At 41.8% G+C, this 6788-nt stretch overlaps 1 protein-coding gene and 1 long non-coding RNA gene across 4 annotated transcripts in view; one reads left to right on the top strand and one right to left on the bottom strand.

Moving 5' to 3' along the window:
* Positions 1 to 2714: 2714 nt before the first annotated feature.
* Positions 2715 to 4767, bottom strand: LOC108435546. 2 transcript variants are annotated; one of them, XR_001858453.1, is made up of 4 exons: positions 4732 to 4767; positions 4373 to 4527; positions 4203 to 4258; positions 2715 to 3040 (listed from the first exon to the last, which is right to left on the bottom strand). It is a non-coding gene; the product is annotated as an uncharacterized LOC108435546 (long non-coding RNA). The 2 variants fall into 2 exon arrangements; XR_001858452.1 differs by lacking the exon at positions 4732 to 4767 and having other exon boundaries at positions 4373 to 4720.
* A 5-nt stretch (positions 4768 to 4772) lies between these two features.
* The window catches only part of vdra (vitamin D receptor a), a 62415-nt gene continuing 60399 nt past the window's right edge, over positions 4773 to 6788 (top strand). The window contains exons 1-2 of one of the 2 annotated variants that reach the window (XM_017711450.2): positions 4774 to 5098; positions 5589 to 5706. The gene's annotated coding sequence lies outside the window, so the exon portion shown is untranslated. Of the gene's footprint in view, positions 5099 to 5588; positions 5707 to 6788 lie in introns of both variants that reach the window. The other variant, XM_037541072.1, reaches the window with a different exon arrangement.

Here is a 6788-nt window from a genome sequence, read left to right as displayed (position 1 = left end):
TGTTTTTACAGCTTAGTTTACATGTATGAACTGTATGGACTGAGGAGTGAATGTTTCAAGTTGAATAATGTTTGCATACTACAGTAAAAAGTGCAGAAAGTTTGTTTTTTCAGCATAAGTCTCCTTTAAATAGATTTAAATTCAATGTATTTTTTGTCAGTGTTTTCCTGGATAATGTATCAATCAGTAATAAAAAGGCAAATGTCACACTGTGTGTCTATCAGCAAGTAATAGAAAGTTATGCCCTGCCATTTAGCATTGAAAATGTGCATATCTGAGTCATCAAGAACTTTTCTCGTTGAGTAATCTCCAATACACTTGTGTGTGTTGTTTCTGACACTGTGTGACATACTGCTATCTATAAAAATAGACAAAAAATAGATATTGCACAGCTAAAAACAGTAGTTTGAAGCCTGAATTTTGTCTAAACTTTTGTCAAATTTTACAGATAACAGTATGTAAAGCAAACGTTGGATGCCAAACATGGCTGATCGACTTCATTAGGATTAAACTGTGCTGAACTATTTCTTTAACACCTACATTTTTTCACTAAGCTAAAGAACCTGAGCGGTCTTGATGTTGTCGTAAGGGATTAAGGCAAAATTAATCCACAGGCGAGACTTAGCTTCATGGCTTATGGGCCAGCAGAGGGAGTCTAAATGTGCACGGCCTCTAAATCACACATTCTACTTATAAATGTGCAACCACATATACTCAGACATGTAAACAGGTGTGGGCACTCCAGCTCTCTTTCATGTAAAGAAGCATATGATCATACATGTGGCCTGTCATGCAGCCTATAAATTACACGGTAAGTACAGATAATTAAGATAAAAACATAACCACATTGTTACTTTATCGCTGAGATAATCAAAGGCTGTTTTTTTTTTGGTTCATAATGTAGAATGTGTTCTTCCTGTTCCTGCAAAGACACGGCTCGTGCTCACATCCTGTGAAGCGAAATAGTCTGGAAATGTCTTTCAAGCGTTTCCCATATAGGAATAAATGGGGTAATGGGACTGGCACGCTGCCAAGTCCGAGAGCCACTCCAAGTGCACAGTAATTCCAATATGCGGCTGAATGCAGTCATAAGCATGTTAATGGCAGATACTTTACAGCCCCCAGGAAGAATTTGGAATGCCCTGTAGTGCGGCCTGGCCTACTGTTGCCCCATGGCCACGGACATTTTTATACACCCCACATTCCAGTGTAGACCAATTGTCCTTTCATTCCTTCACATATCTTTCAGCACACGTACTTGTCCGGTCCACGCTCCACCCACAAACACATTCATTCACAGCCAGGGTTGCTAGGTTGAACAAACTTTACAGAATGCTACATAGAGACTGCATTCTTTTCAAGCATGTATCTTTAGTTGATTTTCAATGTGAAAATAAGTTAATAAATCTTCTACAGGGAACAAACTAAACAAAACTAAAACAGATTTTTGTGCACTGTTTCAGTTTACCATGTCGGGAAAAATAAAATATCATAAAATATAAAATATTATACATTTTGCAAAGGTCCAATATGCATATGACTGCATTGTATCCAACTTTATCCTGCAATAAAATAGTCCAATTCAATAACCTTGTGTCTTACATTTTATAGTGGCTAAATACAGCATGCTACCATTTTAATTAGGTCAAATGGCATTTTTGAAAACACTCAGTAAAGCTTGTCCAACCTTGAAACAGTTGATGCGAAAGAGCCCATTTGGGGGGGCAGCCTGGATAAACTGGTGACTAATATACACTCACCGCCACTTTAATATACATGTATTTTTCCACAAACACACATGATAATTAAAAGGTAAATTACAATGTTAATTACTAAATACTTTAAATATTTGCTAATTCACTTGGTATATATATATATATATATATATATATATATATATATATGTATATATATATATATATATTTGTTTGTTTGTTTATTTGTTGCAAGCCTGCAACGGGAAATACTGGAAACCTTGTAGCTCCACTTTGCTGGTTTACAGTTAGAGACTGTAGCCGATCTGTTGAGGCACAGTTTGTGTTTGCCATCCTCTAGTCCTTCATCAGTGGTCAGTTTCTGACCACAGAGCTGGTCCTGGCTGGATAGTTTTGAGGAGTAGACCACTCTCGACCTAGCAGTGATGCATGTAAAAAAACCCAGCAACACCGTGCCTGATATACTCATACCAGCAACACACACACACACTACCATGTCCATGTCACTGTGATGAGAATCATCCTCCACTCAAATAACATATGGTCAACAGTAGTCATGTGGTCATAACCTGACCAATGACGACTTGGGTAGAGGGTGGCTGATAACTTGTGAAGGTGGGCTATAGTCTGTAATAGTATAGTGGATCTATAAGGTAGGTGGATTGTGTTGGCCAATGAGTGGAAGTACATTGTGGGCATATCTAATAATTCCAATAGGGTGAATGGTGAGCATATTTTATTTAATGAGTTCTTCAATGAAAAACGTTGGTCTACCTGGCCTTAGATGCCCACATATAGCAAGAAAAATATATATATAATTAAACTACTGTACTGTAAGTTAAGACCAGTTACCAGGGGCAAATCCTCCCACTCCCCTTATTGTTTCTGTCAGAGGTCAAGGTCAAGAAGCAGCAGGTGGGAGGGAGTAGGAGTGTGTGTTTTCACAAATCTTGTACTCAGAGGTTTCCTCCCCAATAAAATGCAAAACCACTTGCTGTGTTACTGCCTGCTTATTTCTTTTATTCACTCACAGTGTCGTTATCCAGTTTAGCTGTGGAGAAGCTGCCTGTGCCAATCCTCTGACGATGCTTTCAAGTCGCCAAACACATTTGGTGATAAAGATAACTAATGACATTTACACAGGCCCTTTTCCTTTTTTTATTCGCTTTGAAAGCCGGCGAAAGTGGCGCTGCAGTTTTTTTTTTTTACAGCGCTGGGTCCCTTCACTCCCACAGACGGTGTTTGTTTTTCCAGCTGGAAAGGGAGCGGGAGGATCCCGAGTCTGAAGACAGAGAGACAGCCAGAGATTGGGGCCACTCTCACAACTAAAAAGATAGTTGGACAAAAAACAAATCAAATTAACACAGTTTTCCATTCACCACACAGTATAGTCAATCAGCCAAGACATGTTTAACCTCCAAAGTCGGCTCCTTGGAGCTACAAGGCCAACAAGCTAAGAAGCATGGAGCTCATCGCTTGTCCAAACTCTGTGTCTAAAAACATCACTTGCCTCAAACAGAGTCATTAAGTAATCTGAAATAACTTGCACGTGTGGTCACTGGCACTCTAGGATTTATTGTCATCTACAAAATGGACAAAAGTAAGCTAAAAACTTGAAGACTGAATTTTGACTCTTGTCCATTTGAATAAATACAGTGTCAGAAGCCACATTTGCAAATCTATTTGAGTTTACAACTGGGGCACGTGTGTAATGATTTAGGCCTGCAGTTTGCACAGTGCTAACGGATTGTTAACTTGCTCCCATTACTTGTTAGCCACATTAGCTCCATTAACTCCATTACAAAAACAAAGATGTGAATTTCAGACACCAAACATGTCTTGGTAGATCAATCAAATCGAGGCTAAGGAAGATTTTTTTTTTCTTTTAGCCAAACTATTTCTTTTGAAGCAGACGTGGAAAGGCACATGGTTGGGATCAGACGGGAATTTTTTGCTCACTGTCTGAATAAAGAGCTGATCCTGGATCAGATAATGTGTGTGTGGGTGTGAATGAGCATGAGAGGAGACTGTGTGTCTGAGGATGAGTGCTGGGGAGGTTCCTGGGTGTGTGGGCGTGTGCTATATAAGAGCAAGCATCTCTCCTGTTTGAGTGGACTGTGGTTTTCCCTCTGGACCAGGAACTACTCTGCATCCCCGCCGCCCCCATTTTAGACACAAAGCCAAGAAGATGGCCTAGATTTCAGCACGTGCACGAGAGGAAAAACACATGCGTGCAGACACACATACTCATGCTTTAAGGCAGGGATGGGAGAAAATTACACAAGCTTTTCCAGCCATTCACCCATACACAGTGTAATTACGTTAAGCCCCTCTGACCATCAGTATTGTAGACACATGTGTACATGCTCCTTCTGTCTCTTGCCCACAAAGATGTGGTGTTTATGCACTATATACATTGTGTAAACACTGCACATTTTTCCAGCTATGTGAGATTCCGTGACTCTAGGAAAGGTCCTAGAAACCTACCCTGGACACAGGATGTTATTCCACTGTGGAGTCACATTGTTCAACCCAGTTCAGCCCTGCGAGGAGAGATGAGAGAATGTGACACAATGAGTTACAACAGTGTGGAGAAGATGGGGAGTGCTACTGCACCAAAAAAGAAAAAATACATCAAAGCCAAGTTATGAACTCACCTCTTGTCCTCCTGATATGCCCACCCAGGACTGAAACGGTCCTGGAGGCTTGTACTGCACTGTAATGCAAAATGAGCCTTAGGTTGGCTCTTCCATGGTGAATATGCTTTGGAATTAAAAGCACTGCATTTTGCGCTAAGGCATTGCTCACCCTCCTGAAATGAATGGAGGGAAATTGCAAAAAACAATGCATTTTTTCTTATGCTTATCCTTTCTTATTTATTATTTATCATTTTATCATCCAAAAATAGCTCGTTTCAGCCTCTTGGACAGCAAACGTTCCTTCTGGCAGATTTAACTCGCCTTTTTTTTAATAAATGCAAAAATATCATCAACTTCATAAGGACGGGATTGTTTACCCTCTTCGCTGGTCAAGCGCTGACGTCAGGACACACCCCTGTATGGCAGGGGGAGTTGGCCGCTGTGTAGTCTGAGGCGTTCCATTCCGCCAATCAGAGGCGAGCTGTCATCCTTCTGTCCAATCAGCGACGAGAATGCCCCCGTTATTGGTCGCCTGCGGTGATACGTCTGTGGATATGCAGCTTTGCTGAAGCCGTTGGGCGGGACGAAGCAGAGTCCATGTCCACCTCTGTTTGGAGGCTGACTAGTATAGAGAGGAGAAAAAACACAGAAAAACATATATGCTCCGTTCATGTGGACTAACGTGAGTTTTGACTGAGGCCCGTTTGTTTTGGAGGCTTCGTGAAGGAACACGGACACGCCCTGGTAAAATAATCCTGCCTTATTCTTATTTTTCCACAAAGGAAAATAATGTCGAGCGTTACTGCGAAGGCGAACTTGAGCGAGTTCAGTTTGGAGCTAAACGCTGCAGCTAACACTCTGACATGCTGACACATAAACAATGTGCCCAGCCAGCGGCTCCGCTTTCAGCGGTGAGACTGGGAAGAGAAAGTTCGTTAGCGTTAGCTAGCTTAGCTCGCCTACTTTAGGCTCGAATATGTCGGAGGTGTGAATTAGCCCCGTGAAGCGCTGCCGTTGCTTTTGACGCTCTCCCGTGTTGGGAGACTGTAGCTAGCTGCCGCTCCGAGCTGCGCTAAGGCGAGCTAGCGTTAGGTTAGCTTGTTTGGGGTTCGTCTGGTTAATCCCGACTTCGTGCCGTTAAACTCGGGCAGCTGGTAACCGTTGGCGTTTTTGAAGAGCTAGCTATGTCGTTTGGTTAACGAAGTTTTTTTCCCCCGTTTGGGTCTAAAAACAGATTTCGGAAACTTTCCAGAGGTCGCCGCTGGATAAATTTGGAAACCTGGCGCGGCAACTTTAACACCAGCAGCGGCAGCTCCTCTAAACCAGTCCAGCACCCGGTGATGTCCCATCAGGTAGGCTTTAAAGAGTGAAAGCAGTGCCAACGCAGGTTCTGTTGTCCTTTTTTAGCTGCTCCATCTTTCTCTGACGTTCTGGCAATACAATATTGAAATCGTGCAGCTTCTGTCATGTGCATCTAGCGAAAGCCTTGCGTCCAGGTTTGACTGAAAGGTTACATTTAAGTGCTTTAACTACGTTTAAGACCAGCCTGACTGTTTACGATAAAACGTGCCGTAATCACGCCGCACATGTGCACTTACTGTCAGGCTTTTATGGAGAGGTAATTGCATTATAAAAGTTGTTGGGATTCAAATACAGTGTCATGCTGGGTAGCTGGTTAGTCACTGATCTTCTATCCGCTGTATAGCAGTTTGAAACACCACTGCAAGGCGCTCATCCTTTAAATATTATTGTTTGCTACCGTGCATTGATAATATTTCTGATATTACTAATATTCCTGCTGTAATGATGTTTTGATTCACTCCTGTGAATTTATATTGTCATAGGAATGACTTTTTAGACGTGAAGCACCCTTTGAATCTCTCATTCATTCATTTCTGGGGAAGGAGGATGCCACCCCAAAAAACCAGACCTTAAAATTCCACGTTTTGTAAGCTGTTGAAAGATTTGAATGATTTTTTTTATTAACATTACAATCCTAATTGTTAAGCCAATTAGCAAGTCTACCTGTTGCACCTGCACCACTGTTTTCTCATGGGCCTTCTCTCGTATTGGATCTCTTTGCAATTCCTATGCAGTTTAATTCCGGCCAAGTCAGGAATCTCTAGCAACACACATGGAAATAAGACAAATCTTTAACATGTTCCAGAAACTCCAACCTTAAAGTTGCTTGCTTTTCATGCCTGCTGATGGTTAGCTAAAAATTGATCCAGGTGACAGCTAAGCAGTTGGACTTTGTAATGAAGCCACTTATTCCTGAAGTCCCATTTAAGTTTGCTGGGTTGGGGGAATAAACAGTGGCTGAGCTCCAGTGGCTCTAGACTTAGTTACACAAGAGACGTTGGTGACCTACCTTGCAAGCTATACGTCTGCTCAGCAGAACCTCAAGAACCTCATGCAAACATTAATGTAGCCT

The sequence above is a fragment of the Pygocentrus nattereri genome, chromosome 9 (genome assembly GCF_015220715.1).
Source record: "Pygocentrus nattereri isolate fPygNat1 chromosome 9, fPygNat1.pri, whole genome shotgun sequence".
Lineage (NCBI taxonomy): Eukaryota > Metazoa > Chordata > Actinopteri > Characiformes > Serrasalmidae > Pygocentrus > Pygocentrus nattereri.
The sequence above is the reverse complement of the archived record's forward strand: the minus strand, read 5'-3'. Positions and strand labels throughout refer to the sequence as shown.